Source organism: Passer domesticus, chromosome 1 (assembly GCF_036417665.1).
Source record: "Passer domesticus isolate bPasDom1 chromosome 1, bPasDom1.hap1, whole genome shotgun sequence".
Lineage (NCBI taxonomy): Eukaryota > Metazoa > Chordata > Aves > Passeriformes > Passeridae > Passer > Passer domesticus.
The window spans coordinates 136,045,636-136,066,373 of record NC_087474.1 but is presented as its reverse complement, the minus strand read 5'-3'; the positions used below and the strand labels follow the sequence as shown (position 1 = coordinate 136,066,373).

The following is a 20,738-nucleotide window of genomic DNA, read 5'->3' as shown; positions in this document are numbered from 1 at the left end:
ATTTGTTTAGAAGAATAGAATTTTCCCCTCCCAATTTCTGCCAGATATTTCTTTGTGCTTGTTATTTTGCCAAAGTACAGCTCCCAGAGATAAATTATAATATAGACTACATCTAATCCTCTGTTCCCCAAAAACCTGCTAAATATATTTCTGATCATGCAAAAACCTCGTCAAAAAGAACTCCTGAACTACAGATTAATTTTAAATCCATGTGTTTGTAAGTATGATTTATAATTTCTTAAAGAAGTAGGCCTATCTCTATTGTGTTGCTTTGCTTTCCTTTGAATGTAGTGCTGTGTTACTAACAGCATTTTTTTTGTAAACATGAGAATGCACAGCTGTTCCTGACAGTATCCACCATATGCTTATTTCCAACTTTCTGCCTTTCTGTTCATTAGACACCAAAGGAAACAAGAGAACAGCCATACAAAATTTTTTCTGTCTTTAAATGCTAGATTTCTGTATTCTAGGAGCCCAGTACCCACTGACAGCTTGGTTGTAGCTGCACCTCCGTAGCAACAACACTTCAACCACACTTTGCAGTTCATATGAATGTGCCTCATTATTTTAAGTCACACTGTTTTAATTGTCACATCTATTAACTGCTTCCTGTATTTAAAAGGCATAAGACTGCACAGACCTTAGAACTTAAGGAGTGAAATAAGGTATGACCAGTGTGTAATGAGGTAAGTAGGTGGAAAGCAGAGACTGCAGGTTACAGGAGAGGGAACCAAAAAGGTGTTATCATGCGTGTGCCTCTCTGTGTGCTTTAACTACACATAGGAGTCCTAAAAGAATACCAAAATCCATCCCAAAAAGCAAGCCAGCCCATTGACAAGTATTGCAGAAAGCTCTAGAAACAACAACAGGATTTTTTGCTTTGTAACAAATATATTATCAAGCCTCTTGTAAGCCTGCCTAACTATAATTTTTCTCATTCTTTTGTAACCCAGTCTTTTGTTTTGCATTGTCTTGTTTTTGCAGACCACAGGAGTAGTGTGCAGCTTGCTTTTGGCTTTACATGATCTTGAGGATAGAATGGCATTTTTCTTGGGTGATGACTTGGCAAAATTTTTGGAAGCATTTGCCAGTAATAACTGTACTCATAGATTGTTTGTTTTTCTAAAGAAAGTATGTATTGTACTAGATGGGCATTTTTAAGGACCAACTTGAGACACATAAATAAATAAGAATTTATTATGTTTTCCTGTCTGAGACTAAATGGAGTATTCCACAATCTTTTATTTTTCTCTCTCTCTGATTTCCTTGTACATGGGCTAAAGGATAATTTGCCTGAATGTGTGATTATTCCTCTCTCATTGCTGCAAATTCAGCAGCAGTTTGCATAAGATGTGATAGATTCCAATGCAGTTGTTCCTCAGTATGTTAGAGAAAATGCAGCATGAAATACAACTTCAAGGACACGTTTTGAGAGTAAATACAGACCTCTTGGTGTGAAATGCTAAGAGCCATAATTCTTTTCATGCGGTTCTGCTCCTTAGGAAATATCAAAATTTGGATCCAAATATTGTCAGTTTCCCATCTTAGATTTACATAGTAAAATTTTCCATCACAATTTCTAAAAGAATTCATATATATATATATATATATATGTATGTATGTATGTGTGTGTGTTTAAGTAACGAGCACATCTGATGTGGTGTGATAGAGATATGTTTTTTAAATATTTTAATTTAATTTTATAAAATTTTATCCTAAAATTGTATTTTAAAGTCTTCATATTTTCAAACAGCTGTTAAAAACCAAGCAAATTACCTGACCTAATATTATGTTTTTTATACAAAAAGGCATTTAGTATCAAAGGTGAGGAGCAGCATATGCTTTTAAATATAGAGAACCTATATGATGAAGACAAAAAATAGAATATACTGGGTTGGAAGGAACTCATCAGGATCATGGGGCCAAACTCCTCATTGTAATGGAATAGTGGGAAATATTTGCTAAGCTCACCTTTCTGAAACAGACGACTAATCATGTCACAGACCACCTGTAATAGCTGTGATGAATTCCAAAAAGAAAGCTTTAAAGAAACTGCTCTTTAGATACTTTAAGATCAGTATTATATAAGGACATTAATTCCCCAAAGAGCATTTCTGTCTGACAAAATTAGCAGTTTCACCACTGCAAATCTTTTTTTTCCCAGCAAGCCATAAAACAAAGTTAAACATTTGGCCACCTCCTACACATTTCACAGCTGAAACGTGTGCACTTTTTGTGGAGTTAGGGAGTCTTCAGCTGTGGAAGAAATGAAAGAAGTATAAGCAGCCACCCTGAACAGGCTATCTGATTTTTTCATTAAATCTTCATGAGTAACACAGTGATGATGAAATTAGATAAGAAAATCCAAACCATCCAAATGAACCGTGATTCATTACCTGAACTCAACAGTAAGACTTGCTTCACCTTAGCTATGTCTGAAGGAAAACAATAGCAATTACTTTGAGGAGAAAAGTAAGGAAATAAAATGTAAGGGCTATTTAATGATAATGCTTTAAAGTGTTTATAACATAAATATTTCTATATTTCTAGTTCTTGTAGGATGATCTTCATCACTCTGTCCTTTTTTTTGGTCACTCCAGTACTGAATTCTACAGAACCTGAGAGAAAAATAGTGGGTTTTTTTCTTTATTTCTATAGCATGCAGTTCTGTTATACTGTAGCCTGGATTGTAATCATTGGGAATACTGCGATATAAAAGCATATTTATAATTATATTTTAAATAAATAAGCAGTGTTTAGTACCAGGTAAAAGCAGGTGCTATTATTTCCCCCCCCCTGAAGTTTTTATCTCAGTAGTCAAATATACTTTCCTGGTGACCAGATGTACTGATTTGCATCTTCAAGGATTTTTTTTTTATGAATGCCTGATGGAAATAAAGTTGGGATTGCATGAAAATGTATGGGGACAAGTTGCTGTGAACAATTGGTTCAGAAGCAGACGAGACCCTTAATTTTGCTTGTTCTTAAGTGGCTTAGTGTTTCTGGTACCTTTGTTTTGGGCTCAGCCCCAGTAATGCACATAGGTCTCTGCATTTGCTTAAAAAGCCCCATGCTATATTCCTGAAACAACAGATGGAAGTCTCACTGATAATAGCTTTATTCAACCTTGCTGAAAATGTTAAGTCTAGCAACAATAAAGGCTTAACTGTTCTACATGCCAGCCAACTGGCCCTTGCATATTACAGAAAACAATTGCAAGCATTTAGCGTTTCAGTGCACATTCAGCCAAACTACTTGGGAATGTGGGATCTGAATACTTAGCCCTGATGCACTGCACTGCCGAGTGATCAGAATTGGGGACCTCTTCTTTGGAAAACTCTGTGTTATATGCATTTCAATTTTGCTGTCACATATTCAGATGAAAGTGAATATATATTATTTCAAATTTTCGGGAACTCCGGGGACTCTAGGACAGAATTTGGGCTTGCTCATTTTACACTGATCTGGCAGGGTAAGGAAGGTATGAGCCTCTAGTAACCCAGCTGGAACTGGAATTAGGAATTATTTCTGGCTGCTGCTTGCAGAGCCCAGTTAGGTGTGCAGCCTGCATCAGCTGGAGCCAGTCCTGGTCTGCTTGCCACATATGCGTCAGATGGCTTTGGGAAAAGAATCGTCTTTCCTATTTAGTGTTGACCTATGCAGCTGTTCTAGGGTGCAAAGGCATTGATAAATTTGCAAAAGATTTTTAGCAAATTGTGATGTAAATAGTACAGCGTCTCTTTATTTGCACTTGTCCTTTTGAGTCCTTGACATGCTCATGCCTGTAAATTCTACATTCTAAAGCTGGTATAAAATAAATTAGAGATGTGCTAGGGAAAAAAAAATCAATGCTTTATATGTTTAGAATTTAGTTTTTGTGATTTTTTTTGCCCCTGAGTATGGGTCTCTAGTTACAATTAAAATTATTTCTCTTGATAATTCTTAGTAGGAAAACCAGATTTTTTTCTGGTTGTCTTTAGTTTCTGATTGCATGGTTATTATATGATTATTATATGATTTTGCCTTTTCTGATATGCGCTTATTTTTTTCACTCTTCAATTATGTTCTTTATTTTAAAAAAAATCCACTTAGCTGTTCATGACTTTGGGTTAATTACTTGAAGATACTTATGACATTGTTTTTCTTTTAAATGTCAGATATACTTTCCCTCTTCTCTTGCTTTAAAACCATTTCAATTTCTCTGAACACGTTCTCCAACACTTCATGCCTCAGTCCACCATATGTTCAGCATGTGAACATCAGTGTTCAGGTTGCTTGCATTAAACTCTTACTTTTCCTACAGGACATTTCTCTGTGCTAATATCTTTCATTTTTTTGCTTTTATTTGTTGTGATTTATCTAACATTGTTTAGAATTGCTTCAGCTGAGAACAACAAAACTCCATCGCTATAAGAAATTACCTTAGCAGAATATGTGTGACTGTATATAATTTCAACAACAATTAAAACCTATATGACTCTTTCTGGGCAGTTTAAAAATCAATCCTTGGAGATTCAGTAGCCAAAATTTTACCTTTTTTGGTGTGATGTTACTTATGGCAGCAGTGGGCTACTGTGCTCAGTATGAAACAATGACAGAAAAGCTTCATCTCAGGAGATGACAGATCATGACAGAGCTTTTTGCATGAAAGATCACCAGAGCTTTTAACACATTAAAAGCAATGTATTTTCATAACCTTCCTCTCAGAAATTGCTGAGTTGTAGTCTAGGCATCCTGTCCTGGCCTTCACTTGCAGAATCTATTGACTTACATTGTCACTGACTAAAGCCCTGTGTCTTTGGCCATCTATTCTTTCCATAGTGCCTAATACCAGCCCCCTGGAAGGCAGATCACTGTGTTCATAGTACTCCTGATATGTTCAGACTAGCAATTCCAAGTAATTGTAACAATTTTTTTTCCAGTTGTGATACAAGAATAATGTTATGTTAAGCAAGTAGCTTGCTTTAGAATACTTCTTAAACTTGCAATAACAACCTCTTTTTGGAACATGTGGTTCCTTGTTTTCTCCCAGTAATAAGAGGTCTCTGCTGCATATTTAGGGTATTAGCTTAAGGTCATTGGAGTTTTTTATTTTGTTTGATGTCTTTGCTTTTGCTTTGAGAAAACCGAGAGGGCTCCTGTAACTAGCTTGTGTTGCATTTCTGATTAAAAGCTTTCCATTATGTGAAAGAAAAAAGTATTGCAGATGCCCAGGCTAAATTCATCTAATCTCCTAGGAAAAATCACTCCATAGCTGTATCCCAAAGAGAAAGAATGCTTTGCTGAGGCTGGGATCACATGCTCTGTACTGCCAGTGTCCTAATCCAAGGCAAACTGAAATGTTTCATAGCATCCATAAAAGACATCACAGTGCTTGGGGCAACGGGGCATTCAGCCAATGCCTCTAGAATCACTTTTTCTATTGCACTCTCTTTGTTTTAGAGTAAAAGCATTTTCACTTTTAGAGGGGTATGGAAATATTTTCAAAGATGTCCTTGTTAACTTTACTTTTGAAAAATTATCTGCAAGAAGAAACAGTAAGTCTACCAACAGTGTGCCCTTAAACATTGCCTCATATTTGTGGTGTTCGGGACACATCCTGAACAGCTCAGCTGCCTTGTCACATCAAATGATTGGAAGGCATTTTGACATCATTTAGCCTCTGACCTTAAATTTCACTCTCAATAAGCAGAAACCAAAACATACCCCACAAAACACTGAGAAAATAGAAACTCTGGCTGTGTCATCCAAAATGAATCCCTATCACTACAGATGAGACATTTCCCTGCTTTCACACAATAGATGCTTTTATTTATTACTATCAAGACTGGAGCCAAATCGAACAATCTCTCTTTGTATACAGATACTTCTTTTAATTTGTTAGTGAGTTGATCCTTTTAAAATTGCTAATTAGCTGAGCTGTTACTAATGTGACTCAAATAACGGGAAAATCTCTGATCTTACGATCACAGAGCTGTTCAACTGACAGGTCCACAAGTACTGCTCATTCACCTTGTAAGTAGTGTTTAGCCCAGAAAGAGAAAACCAATAAGACATGCTGCTCAAATTGCCAATAAAAAGAGTGTTCTCTCCAAATATAGCATTTTAACACTTCACATACTTGATTAAATGCTCAAATAGTTTCTTTAACAAAATAAGCAATGAACACATATTACAAAATGAATAGGTAATTTTTATGCAGAGGACACTTTGTTAATTTCCAAGGTTTCTGGCACATACTGAGGCATCTTATTTGCAGTGGAGTTGTTACTGCAGAACATACACCCTCATCCGTATTTTGTGTAATTTTTATTACACTGTTAAGTCCTTCAGTTTCCTAGTGTCAATCAGCACACCAGTGTTTTCAGTGTGTAGACACCATTATTAAATCTAGGTTCACATTACTATTGTCTGATGTAATTTACCAATAAACTCTAGCATACTTTGCTCCAGCCATTATTCCTCTGTATGTTAAATTCCAGGGGTTTTTTTCTAAGTCTTTTGCTAAAATAATTATATAATTCTTTCTCATTTTACTTCATTTTCCCTCCTCTGGAGAACCATTCACCAAACCACTGACTCTATTTTAGTAGCTAACAGCCAGCTGGGGAGCAGGGATTTGTGAGAATTCTTTCTTGCCTCTAAATCAATTTGCTGTTTCATCCAAGTCAACGGAATTCATCTTAAATTACCAGATCTGGAGTTGGTAGTAACTGGCATTTAGCAAAACCTTTTTTTTTTTCCTTGAATCCAGACCTTCTTTTGGTAGGAACAGTTGGAATTTGGTTGTTTTCTAAAAATGCCATCTGCTGAAAAGAGCTATCAAATTGGAGCAGAGATCAATGGGGGAAAAGTTACATTCAGACTCATTTTAGTGTTAAATTATAGCTTCATACCAAAACTTACTACCACTAATATATAACTTAAACTACATACTATATCAGATTATATGTGTACATGATACAAAGCTTGGGCTGAAGGTGATAAGTCACCCTTGGCTGACTTGGCTGGTGAAAAATGTTGCCAGAACTTCCTCTATTTCTGTAAAACTGAGCAGTGTTATAAAAACTAAGTCCATATCAGATTTGCTAGTCTAAGCAACTACATTTTTGCAAGGATTCTCCATCTTATCAGCTTTATTTGCCTCATGAGTTTTACTTTTTATTATGCTTGTACAAGATGTTCTTATTGAAATGATAACATTATTTGACTATGTTCCTATAGTCCTACCTTTCTTCTATTGTACTTAAAATATAATTTTACTGATTCTCAGTTTTCAATGCTTTGCCAAATATGGGGGGGAAAGCCCCAAACATGAATATTGCATAAAGCATCTCCTGTCACTGTAGAAAAGTAAAATGGTATCTCCACATAGGCAGGTATGTGTTTGCTCTGCTTGTAGTCTGTGTGGCAAGATTTTAATTCTGCTCTGGTCTGAAAGCAGAATGGTTGGATAAATGACTGTGTCTAAGCCCTGCTCTCCAGAGGACTTTATTAGCAGAAGCACAACACTAATCTAGTGAAAAAGTCAGGTAGGAACCCCATAACAGCGAACTGTCTGCACCCATCAACAGAGCCTAATCATAAGTTATATTTCAAATAAGAAATATAATCTGATTGGTGAAAGCATTGTTGCAAGGTTTGTTCAAGGCTGGAAATAGGAATGGAGTGACAACTGTGCATAAGCTAGTACCTAAATATGCTGGTGGTGCAAATGTTTTCCGATTTTAGTCCACAAGCCTTATTTTTATGTAAGACTCCTGTTCATGCCAACAAATTCATCAAAATGAAGGTAGGAAAGCTGTAATTTAGAAGTCTCTTCTGCAAGTATTGCTAATAATTCTGTTTAGAACAGAAAGTGATGAATTTTGAGAGCAAGACCATGTTCCACTGCAGGCTACCTTTATTTTTTTTCCTCTTGTATTTGCAGTAGATTTACTACTGCAAATCACAGACTGAGTGTAATGGTCTTTTCATCAGAGGCCACATTATTACTGTTTGAACAGGACACTACTTGCAAAAAACCCCAAAACCTACATCTGTTTTCTTCTTTTTAAAAACAGGGAGTTTTTAAAAGGCAGTCTTCCTTAAGCACAGTAGTCTTTCTACAAATGAGCAATTCAATGAGCAAGGAGAAATTCTCTTATACGTTATTTGCTTTAATGTGTATCAGTCAAGAAAGAGCTGATACATAAAACACGTTTTAGGTAGTAAAGGATTTCACCATGTTGCCTGACTAGAATTATTTTGATCATTTGTCACAGTCTAAACATATAAATTATTATAAAAATAAATGCGGCATAGTACAAAGTTTACTCTATTGGCAGAACTCTTACATTTTATTTCAATTTCTATAAATATTAAATTACAAGACTGTCCAACATGTAGATATTCAGTGTTAACAGAGGTACTAAAAAGCAAAAAATTGTTTTGTTGTTGTTTTTATTATTTTCTTTTTTTTTTAGAGTACTTAAAGTGAAAAGTTTATAAAAATTGTCTGAATTTGAATACAAAATTTACCAAAATAGTTTTGTTTTAAATTGACATCATTCAATCAGACTTTCCACTTCTATAATAAGCTGATTGTTGAATTCTGGAAGTAGTGAATACACAGTTTGGAATGTGAATACAGCATTTTTTAAGCTTGGTTGCTAGGTGCACATATTTCAGATTACAAATGAACCCAGTTGACACCTCATTCTTGAGAAGGAAAGCTGCAGCACAAGTAATTCATTATTATGATTACATGAACAGAAAATTAAAAGCGTGACCAGAAAATCCAACAGGAATTCTTATGGAAAATACTCACATAATTAGACTTTTAGTAGGGAAAGACCAGAATGCAAGAAATAACAGCATTATTTTATGAAATTAAATGTTTTTCTGCACATGCCTGTATCTTTAGCAATTGTTGAGCCTCTTGAGGAAAAAAAAAACAACTGAGTAGTTTGTATTAACCTACTGATGTGGTTAGCTCACTTCTGTACATTTCAGCAGGACCTCTCCTGATGATTATCCAAGACCTGAGATAATTTGACTTGTGACATTAAGGTTGACATATTCTATATGTTTTTTATGTGGTGTTTTTTGTTGTTTTTTTTTTTTTTTTTTTTATAGGAAAAATGTAAACCTAAAAAAATTAAATGGGATGCAAAAGAGCTAGCAAGCATAATTTGTATTTTGAAATATAAATTAGAAAAGAGAGTAAGCTCCTCATAGTTAAAAGTAATATGTAAGAAGGAGCAAGATCAAAGAAGGCCACTGTACCTTGAACAGTGAAAGGAAACCACAGCAGGGCAGCTGAGGAGCATTATCTTGCGGAGGAAAGCTAATGCAGAAAATTTGTCACCATACTATGCTCTCACTGCCCAGCTCTGTGTCTTTTTCAAAACACCCTTTCTGCTGCTCAGATGGTGTTGGGGAGCTCAGGACTTAGGTCTCAAATACCCTGAGGAAGAGCACACATTAGATAGAATGGGTAATGCACATCTCAGAGTTTTTATTGAGAGTTCCATGTCTTTATGGAGTGAAGCACTGTAACAGGCATTCTTGACTTATCCACGTTTTTTAACACTGACAATTGAGTATAATTGCACCTGGGTAGAAGATGATGCTCAGTAGAGATAAATTCTTATGCTGAAATTCAGATGTCTGGTTGTTATGACTGTCCTTAGAGAAAGCTGAAGAATGATTGTATGACTAAAACTCTGATGGATCCAAGCTGGAAGTCTGAAAATATATGTGAAGATCACCCCATTCATTTCTTTAAATAGACATCTTTTTCAAGGAAATATGTACTTGGAAACAGGTTGCTGTTACTCCCTGAGAGCAGTACAGTAGTCAATGAAAAAGACCAATGTGACAATGTTTGCTTTACATTTAGCAGATCAGGCATTCAATAAAGTAAGCTAATCTGAATATATGAGGCAGTTATCACATTTAGAAGCTGTATTTTATAATAAATGCTGTAGTTTGACATTCAATTTTAACATTTTATAACAGAAATTATGTTAAAATGATGGACAAAAATCAGCTTTCTTGAATTTCTGTTTCTGATGCATAATTAGTAAAGCTACTAACAGAGCTATTGGCTCTGTTTCTTTTTGCTGTATCGTCTTTTATGGAGGTTACAATGCTGCCACAGGAATCATCTTCCTCTCTTGTTAATCAAGCTATGTATCATTCCCCTCTGTCCCTTCACAGGTACTTTTGATCTACATCATGTACCTGTTATGAATCACCAATTTTTTGTCTCTTTGGACATCTAGTAAAATATTTGCATCTCTTTTATTTTCCTTTTCCTTAGTGTGCTGATTCAAACCCTCTTGGCTCCTTATTTTGCTTATGTCCTTTTTCACTCTATGCTTGTATTCAGCCTCATATTTGTTTGACAAATTATCTATTTATCTTATTACACCAGTTTTTTTTTTCCTTCTGTTTCTTCTCAAAATTACACTCCTGATAGATGTGAGTCTTTAAAAGGAATAAAAAGAAATCTGGAAGCAAAAGTATACAACCTTGGTGTTTGATTAAGAGTAACAGTCAGTTTAATTTAACATTATAAGTTTCCCACAAATAATATTTACCTAATTAATGAGTTTATTTGACCTTTAAATGTCATTGGTTGAACATATCTGTCTGTTATCCCCATACTGTGGTTCTGAATTTAATTTTTAATTCGGGTGTTTGTATATGTCTTCTGAAACCACAAGTTCCCCCACCTCTGCCCTTTCCTTTCCCACACACACTTTCTGTCTGAATTATGGCTCTGCTGGTTGGAGTACTATTTGTAGTGCTCTCTCCTTCTTTCTCTGAGCCATCAGTCTAAAAAAAACAAACCAGTGCCTGGTTTATTTTAGCCTCATGGATCACTTATGGAAAGACAGAAAATATCTACTGATTGACTGTGTCACATGAAAAATAATGGTGGTGATGCTGTTGTTATGACAGCCTAAAGACATAATCAAGACAGATTTTCTTGCTGAAAGCAGTGTCTTTTATTAGACCAGCTTGTACCACTGGCAAAATTAGATGAGATTTTGGGCATGTGAGTCCTTTTTCAGGTCTGAAATAGAAGCAGAAGTCTTCAAAACTAAGTACAGGTTGAGCACATTGTCTTATCACGTTAGTTGTACTCAGACCATCTCAAAGGGAAAGTTAAAGGAAGGAACAGTAAGAGAAAAAAGAGTCTGAGGAACAGATACATCAAGGGGAAGGTGGGGAGATTTTTCTCTCAGAGAAACACTGACTCTGAATTCATGGGTTTTGGTATCCAGCAGATTTGTGAAAGCGCCCAAGCTTTTCTTTGGAAAATGTGGTAGGAATCCTTGAGGATCAGAGATTTCTGAGAAATACTCTCTCCCTAATAACTGGGGAACTTCTGTCCTTTACTTGTATATGTTCATTCTTTCAGCTGCGCTGTAGTTGCTTACTTTCACCTGCATAGTTACCCAGAGAGCCCTCAGTGCACCTGATAAAAGGTCCCCACAATTACAGACATCAGATTTTATTGCTCTTTGTTAAGGCATATTTGTTATGCTGGTAGTGGAGCTGGTAGTTGATTAAGTTTTGTACTTGTGAAGGGCCTAAATACATTTAGTTTGTTTTGGCCACAGGCAGCTTGCCTCTCCTAGTGGTTTCAGGGAGGCTGGGGCCTGTGCAACTGGAAGGGAGGATCTGGAGAGCCCTATTTCAAAAGAAAATTGTTTTCTAACTCATCTTTCAATGCTTGTATGTGTGTTCCAGCACAAGTAATTGCAAGTGGGAAGTATTTACAAGGGCTTGATGATTTGCCACCACTACACTATTTCAACACTGTGCATGTCCAACAGTTGGACCTGTTTTTCTACTTGTAGCAGTAAATCTAATAAAATATATTATTAATAATAGAAACCTAAATAATCTACTCTTGCTTTTTAAAAAACAGGTCCTAACATCAGAAAAAAAGAGGATAAATGATGTTAAGATTAGCTTTTATACCGTCTGCGTCACCGTTTTTCAAGAATGTTAATGCACTGTAGTTAAAACAACATTTATGAATCACTCCATGGGGGAGGATTTGATACTAGGATTTTGTTTAGGAAGGAGTGCATCATGATGATCAGTGTGTGTGAACCTTGTTAACCTTTGTTAACCTCATCTTCATCAACTTTTTCACTTCTACTACCAATGGTCTTTTTTTGTGACAGTGCTGAAATACTATATCCATACAGTCCAAGTGAATAGCCCACACTGTCCTGTTCACTGTAAGGAATCCAATCTGTGTCTAAATAACCATGCAACTGTGCTTCCTCTGTTTGGGTAATGATTTACAATCCACTTCTCCCTGGTTTCCCACAAAGCTGTCTCATGGTATCTTCTCTTTCAGCCAAATATTTTCCTCAAATCCTTGTTCCCTGATGTTCCAGTTGTATATTCTGTCCCTCCATGTTCCACAAGAGAGGGGTCTCTAGAATTTCATCAGTTACATAGTATAGGTGTGCAATTGGCTTTTGTGATGTTCGTAACATGAGTATTACAGCAAACAATATCAGCAATATTATTTAGTATTAACCATTGGAAAATGTACTGAAGAGCTGCTATGAGTACTTGTAATTCTTCAGGGTTTGGAGATGACAGTGCTTTTCAGGAAAACTTCCACAAAGCATCATATTTCTTAGTGGAGCTCAAGGGAAGAGAGCTTGTAATTATTTGGCAAAGGGCAGCAAAAATGTTCTCACTGTGCCCATCTGAGAGAAGGATCTGAGGAACTAAAGTTGGGGCAGAATTTTTTTCTAAGGATTCATTGGTTAAAACGAGTGGAAAGGAGGGATGACATTCAGGCAGACCATGAGCTTTGAGAAGATAAAGGTAGCACTTCTCCATGGGAAAATAAAATAATAATAGTAAAAAAGGAGCATGGAGCGTTGCAGCAGTTCTTGATCTCCAGTGCTTCCTGAACTTGAAGTTGTTTCTCTGTCTGCTTCTCACTAGAAACCAGACACTTCCAAAGTAATTCATACTGTGCAACTGTCTAATTTGCAGCTAGGAAAATATGTTTTTATCCTACAAAATCACAGGAAACATGAAAAAGCCTGAGGTTTTAATAAGGGCATTGTGTGCTGGTGTTTTTAGCATTTAGAGGGTACTAATTTAAGGATAAAGGCTCTTGTGACCTGTACTTCATAGCCTGATTTTAAAATATTGAGCAGAAACATTTTGTTTTAAAATTGTCTTCTTTCATGTCAAAACTTCCCACAGTGTTTTCTATACCTTCCAGCTGGCTCTACCAGAACTGTTTCATTCTTTCCCAGTAGAGACATATATTATGGAAAGCCATTTGTAATGTGTATGTTCAATACAAAATATAATGTGAGATAAATTCTTAGTGCTTTTTGGAAGAAGAAATGTCTGAAAACAAGCAGTCTCCAAGAACATACCTGCAGAGGCTCTCCCTCCCAAGGTGACACCTTCGAGGGTCCACTCACACTAGCCCCCAGTCACCACCATGCTCAAAAGCCATCATCTCCCTGAGTGATATTTCTCTTTGGTCTATGAAATTATCATTCAGAATATGAAATAATTTTTCAGAATGTGTTTGGGTCATTATATCTTACATGGGATGTAGAAAAATGGTTTCATTCCAGATGACCCCTTATAAGCTTATAAAATATTAAGATTTGTCATCTGGAAAAGAGCTTTATTTCCCATGTTTAAAAAAATTACAGAAAGCATGTAGTTTTGTTATTAGCTGAGAGTACTATGCAATTCTCCAGTAAAGTGACTGTTAAAAACTTATTTTCTAGAGAAATGCAATTTACACTAACATTTTGCCACTATTAATGAATAACAATTAATAATTCTAAAGTAGAAAATAAAGTATTAATCAGCAATGTTTAAAGAGATGTTGTACATTATAGACATACAGTATTTAAAAAATAAGGAAAGATTTCTTCACTATTTTGTTTTTTGTGTTTGCAGCTGTGGACTATGCATTCAAATATGGGTGAAACAAACTGCAAAGCATCCTTGGTGACAAGTTAACAGGGTAAGATTTTCATCACAGACACAAATTTTTCAAATGTTCTTAGACCCAGTTTAATCTTTGTTCATGAGAGAATGAGGAGAAAGTAGAGGGCATAAACTCTAGTGTACCATTTCTGTTTTATGTAGCTACATTCAGCTTTAGCAGGCATTCATTTATGTCAATCAGCATGAATTTTGGCAGTTGTATTTAGTATAGTCTTTTTAAAGGCAGCAATCCTGAAGTGCACTGCAGCCACACTGTACTGTGAACTGATTACCTGAAGAACAGAAGGCTGTTCAGACCTTTAAAGACATAGTAAGCCATGGAAAACTTATTTCATCTGTGTGCTTTGGGGAAGCTGATGACTCAGTACTTGACTTTCAACAGCGTTCATCTTGCACACTTCTGTGTGCAAATCCTTCACTCTCCCTGTTTAACCAAGCTAGTCTGTACTGCCTGCACACAACAATATTACTGCTGGGTATCTCAGTCACAGGGTTTCAGAGTGTTGTTGCAACTTGTGTGTAAACAGCTTAAGGTCTGCTGCAACACAAAGTCTTCATGGGACTTAGCCAGTCACCCTCTTTATGCTTACACACTGCTCAGACTAATGTCAGTGACTGAATAAATACAACAGATACCTTTTTATCAGACACCTTATTTTTCAAAGGCTAAGAAATTAGCTTCTGTGTGTCTGACAAGTGGGAAGTTCTTGACTTCACATTTACAACCTGGCAAAGAAAGTCAAACAGATCAAGGACACACCAGAAAAGAGTGAGGTGTCTGGGAAGAGCTATTTTCTGCTATTGAGTCCATGTGCTTTAACCCCAGGATGAGACAGATGAATGCAGGCAGAAGCCTGACCTGAAAATAGTAGACTTTCAGTTAAGTTCACTAATGAGGATTTTAATTAGTTGAGTAAGCCAGCATCAATACAATCAGTAAACCAAGCTCCATGGCCTAGCAGCCTACTTCTTTCTGAAGGCAACTGTACTGTAGACAAGTGGATATCAGGCCTTTCTCAGCCACTTTTTACCATTTACTAGCACAAGTCCAGCTTCATTACTTAGTATTTTAATTTATTTTAAATAACATGGCTCTTAGAGTGTAAAGCCATTCTGAATGCTGTCATCTGGACTGGGATGGCCACCCATTTCCAACAAGGGCTGGTATGGCTCTGTGGCTCACTTGTGGGGACCTGCTAGCCCTGTATCTCTTTCTCTGGGGCAGTTGGGCTTTTCCCCTCCCACCTCTCCAGGCTATCATTACTTCTCTTTCATCTGGTCCCAGCAGTGGCCCTCCCTGGGTTGCAAAGGGAACTTTCCTCTCTGTGCCAGTGGTTGTAGAACTCCCTCCACAGCATTGCAGGACATGGCTGCTCCTTAGGTAAAAACAGCCAAAACAAATTTTTCAGCAGATTTCACTCCTCACTCTGATTCTTATTTTTTTAGCACATTACACATTGTGAAAAGCTTGACAGAGTCTATCCTCTCACAGCTTGAAATTAATCTAGACAATGTGTCCGTAATATGTCTATATTCTGTGATAGAACAGGGTCTCTATCCTTTTAAAGTAGCATGATCACCAGTGGAAACAATTTCCTTCATCAAGGTGATTTCTTATGTCCATGGTGTGAATTGATGCTTACAACAACAGTCAGGAATGCTTTTTAGCTGAAAGTTTGTGAATATGCAACAACACAGTGAATTTTGAATTTGCAAATAGCTTAAGAAGACTGCCTGCATTATAAACAATAGGCTTGCAACAATCTCAAGTGCAATGCTTTGTGCAAACCCTGAACTTCCACATCCCACAGAGCTTGTAAACAAGACTGGGTGAAAGGGGAGAGGAGGGCTGAAATCCAGCTGGATAGAGAATGATGTGATAGCTGACAGGCATCAGGCCAAGGAGAAATTAGGAAATCAAGACAGGAGTGTTAGGAGAAACAGGTAGCTTCCTTACAAGCTCCCTAGGAAGGGAGAATAGCTGCACAGAAAAGGAAATGTTGAAGGGAGAACATAGTCCTGCTTTGCTGGACTCTGCTCAATGAGTTGCAGAATGTCTCTGCTGTCATTGTACTGGGAAAGCTGCACTAGCCTGTGAATACATAAGACAGCCATAGGACAGAGCTAGTGCTGGTACCAAGAACTATTTCACCAGTAGGATTAAGTGGCTTGCTCAATAGCAATGGCTGAAATGTATTTCTACATTTTATTTATATCTCTCTTTTATAGAAACAGTACATATTGGTACTACATATCTCTAGTTGTGTAGTTCTCATTTATCTTCTTTTATCATTCTATGTATTTTATGTACTGCATTTTAATTTGATGAAAATGGAACAGACTGCCCAGGGAGGTGGTGGAGTCACCATCCCTGGAGTTATTTAAAAGATGGTAGACATTGTTCTTAGGACTCCATGGCAATGCTGGATTAAGAGATGGACTTGATGATCTTAAAGATGTTTTCCAACATAAATGATTCTATGATTCTCTCGTTCTAAGTAAGAAAAGCCCCATCTGAATCAAATCTGCACAGAACTAAATAAGAGAAACTTGATGCTGAAAACAATGTGTTGGCAAGGGCAATAGAAGGCCTTTGCAGCTCTCCATTCCATTGGTAAATCTGCATCTCCTAAGACTGAATACAGACAGAAATATAAAATACCCTCCGGAATGAGAATGCAGAGCAAAATTTTCAGGCTAGGTCTGATAAAGAAAAAAGTTTGGAATTAAATCAGATAGGTCAATGAAGATACAGATACAAAGTCAATAACATTTAAAAACCTTTAAGCTGGTATCTAAGTGCTATTGTGAATGAAATGATAATGCACAAGAGGTACAACAAGCAATCAAAGACAAAACCAAAAAATGTGTCTTGGTTTTTCATACTCTTAATTGGCAAGAGAGTAATGTCAATTTGTATTGATTTTTGCCATTTATAGCAGATGAAAATGGGCTCCTATTTTTACCCAGCATCAGTGATGTTCTGGTAATTAAAAAATATCACAGCTTAAAATAATTTTCTAATTTAGTAACTTTTCTTCTGCCCTTTTACCCAAGTTCAGAGTGAATGAAAGGAAAAAAATCTTTAATGTTCACCAATTAAAACTTTAGCCAATTTCTGTGAAGATTACTTGATTAATTTTTCACGTCCAATACCTTTTACAGGAGCATGATTTGTATGAAAAGGAATGACAATTTTAATGGTGTTTGTCAACCAGCCTATTTTGACTGTTTCAGAGCTTTCTTTCACTTTTCTTTTCATCCTTTCTTTGCTAGACTAAACTCAGATCAATTTGTTTTGATTTTTTCTACTTTACAGCTCATTCCTACAAAATCTTTAATTCAGATATCATATAGTTCTCTTCATTATATGGAAGACTTCAAGGAAGCTAAGTTACTGAAAGAAGGCCTGTAGCATCCATCTCTCATCTTTTCAGTGAAAAGCACTGGATTTATCAATGCAACAGCAAGGCAGAGCTGCTTTTGAAAATATATTTGGTCAAGTTTTCAGGTAACATATCTCATTTTGACCCCACAAACATTGACTTGATTTTTGGTCCATTTCTAATGTGCTCAGAAATACTTTTTAAATTTCCAACTGTGGACTCATTCTTACCATACCCAGATAGTACTCAGCAGATTATCTTTTTAATAGTTAACAATATTATATGAAACAACATGCACTTGAAAGGTAAACATATTATTTTTTTGTATCCTGTTTATTCTTAAAATGTAACTGTCTTAGCTTCCTTGAGTGCAAAGATATAGTGAAAGCTAAAAGGGAGGTAGCAGGTACCAATTATAATAATCAGTCTGCATGGGTACCAAATCTGCAATTATAATTTACAGGTTAAGTGATCACACCACAGAAAATAATATTGGGAACATAATAAAGAATTTTTTCAAACTTAATTAGGACAAGTCATTAAAGCAAATCTTGAGGAGGAGGGGAAGAAGGAGGCAATGAGAAGAAATCACTGTCCTTAATACTTCTGTACAAAGTAAAATCGTTCTCATGTGAATTCTAGTTATGGCAGTGAAGTGGTAAGGAAAGGAAAAGTAGGGGAAAAGCAAGGGAAAGAAAATAAAAATAAGTAAACTTGGTATATGAAAGGAGAAAGGAAAAAACCAGGCATATGGCATTCTAAAATTGTTGTGGGCTTTCTGCTGACATAGCTGTTGCAGAAAGGTTGATGTTATCCTTCCACACCAGTTGCTGATTTCTTGCCTTGTTCCATATCAGCTCTCTGCATTCTGCAATTGCTAATTGCATTTCTGCTTTTAACTGTTCTGTATTTGTGGTTAAACCTGAACTGGAATCTTTTGATTCTGTAGTACTTTCTCCTTTTTAAAACCAAAAAATAACTAATAAAAGAACAAACCTACCTGAACAAATGCCCTTTCCATGCCTCATTATTGCAGTGGAAGGTTTGAGATGCAGCTACAGAATAAACAGAGAAACTGAAAGGCTTGACAGAAAAGAATTCAGCACTGCTCTATTAGATCTCAGGGGTTTTTTTAGGTTAATTAATTTGAGAGCCTGAATACTAGCTCTGTCCTCCCTTGCTCCCCACAGTCACTGCCCAGCCATGCTGGCTCTCACAGAGAGAACAACAGAAGCTCATAGCTTACACCACTTTAAGGCTGACAGCGTCCAGTCTATCAATGCAGCAGCCACTTTATTAGGATTATTTATATCCTGGTAGAAGTCAGAGTGTGAATATTCCTGTCCTGGCTTAAGGATGCTGTGTGTCTGTTCTCCTTGTGCAGAAAGCTACTTGTACCCCTCTTCACGTCCTCAGCAATGCTATTGCTCTGTCTGCCTGGCTGTCATCTTCAGCTCTGCTCAAGCCACTGCCACTTATCCTCAGATCTCCCTGGCACCACAGGACTGTTTTGATGCCTGTGCTCAGCCAGAGCACAGCATTTCTCTGACATTGCCCTACAGTGCACTTAGGGGTGGGAAATATATGTTGTGGCCTTACTTCACACAGAAATCATTCCCTGCTGATTATTTCCTAGTGCCCATGTTTGTGTTACCACCTATTTTGTTCTACCAATGCAACATGGTAGAGCTACAGAGCAGCTGAAAACCAGCATGGCTTGAGCCCAGGGTGTTGAAGCCATGGAGATGATTCACTGTCAAAATTTCTTGCCCTGTGTCGTGTTACCAGGGAACTGATTTTGCAAAAGCACCCTGCTTTGAACAATTAGCAGAAATTGATTGCCTGTGCTGTATTCAGGAGATTGCACTATGCCATCCTGGCCTGTGCTGATACATCTTCCCAGTCACACAGGAGGCTGAGCTGTCAGTCCCCATCCTTTCTCTAACCTGAAACTTAATGTTTTATTCCCATGGATATCCACAGGACAAAAAAAATGACAGTGTGGGAGCTCAGTGCACCCTCTACTCTACTCAGCAATTTAGCCATAATGAAGAATCATAGACTCAGACTCATAGAACCATAAAATAATTTGGGTTGAATTGGACCTTTTAAGAGTCCTACCACCCTGCCATGGTCAGGGATATCTTCAACCGGATCAGGCTACTCACAGTCCCATGCAAGCTGCTCTTGAATGTTTCCAGGATGGGGTTTTCTTTGAGCTTCCTGTTCTGGCAGACACACCTCCAGCAGCCCTTTTATTTCTCTTTGCATCCCTTGCTAAGTTCAGCTTCAGCTGGATCTTGGCCTTCCTGACCTCACCCATACAAAACTGGGAAGCATCCCCACAGTCTTTCCATCTCTTTACCATCTGGATTTGTAGCAAGCAGTACAACTAATACAGGTGATCTGCCTGAGAGTAAAGTAAGCAAAATGAAGAAAAGAATATGAAATCTGCATACCCTTCCCCTTTTGCCTACCTCATGCACATATCTTTCCCACTTTGTGCCTGTTGTTTACTTGCAGATATTACTAGGAGGAGCTGATTAAGAGTACCTTCATGTATCGAGAGAATTACTGGCAGCAGATGGATGTCATAAGCTGAGATGGAAGGCAGGGATGGTTTGGTATTCCTCTAAGTGAGCAGAGCTAGGGGATTGTTCTAGAAGGCAGTTTAAAGTGGAAGTGAATTCAACAGAGTGATAGGGAAAAAGAACAACTATGGGACAAAGGCCATAGCTGCCCATGTACTGACACCATATTGGCAGCAGGTCAACAGATATCTGATATTAACATTGTATTTTCCAAAGAGTGTCTTTATAAATATTTCTCCACTACCAAATAGCCGAGAGATTTGGATATTTCACAAGTTTTATCTGACAAAAAGATAGAGAAGAAAAAATGGGAGTATAAGAATGGAAAACTACTCAGACATTCAAGCAGAACAATTTTTTTTCATTTCCATAAAATAGCTGATTTATTATCTATTAGCTATGATTAGCTCATTTATTATTTATGCTTAATGTGGAAATTATGAAAAGGATGTACTCGATCCTTTTCATTCATGCCATTACCTATTGGAAACAGCTAGAATGAAAAAAATCTGTCTGCTGCTGCAGACACCAAGGCAATCCTATAAAGAAAGAGGAATGTTTGAACTTTAACTTCATCTTCATTGGATTTGCAGCAGGTTGTTGTACATATATATTATTCAGAATATGTAGCTGCCACTTTACAGTGGAGTTAAGCCTGAACATCTCAGGACTTTTTCTGGGGGCAGGAATATACACAGCGCTCTGGTTCTACTGCTCCAAGCAGATCTGAAAACAGCAGGCTTGTTTTCAT

At 36.9% G+C, this 20,738-nt stretch overlaps 1 long non-coding RNA gene across 3 annotated transcripts in view; it reads left to right on the top strand.

The window, feature by feature from the left end:
• The window catches only part of LOC135281855 (uncharacterized), a 32,640-nt gene that overhangs the window by 4,294 nt on the left and 7,608 nt on the right, over window positions 1-20,738 (top strand). For 2 of the 3 annotated variants that reach the window (XR_010348319.1, XR_010348317.1), the window contains 2 exons: window positions 13,960-14,026; window positions 17,330-18,502. This is a non-coding gene — a long non-coding RNA (uncharacterized LOC135281855). Of the gene's footprint in view, window positions 1-13,959; window positions 14,027-17,329; window positions 18,503-20,738 lie in introns of those variants that run through there. The other variant, XR_010348318.1, reaches the window with a different exon arrangement.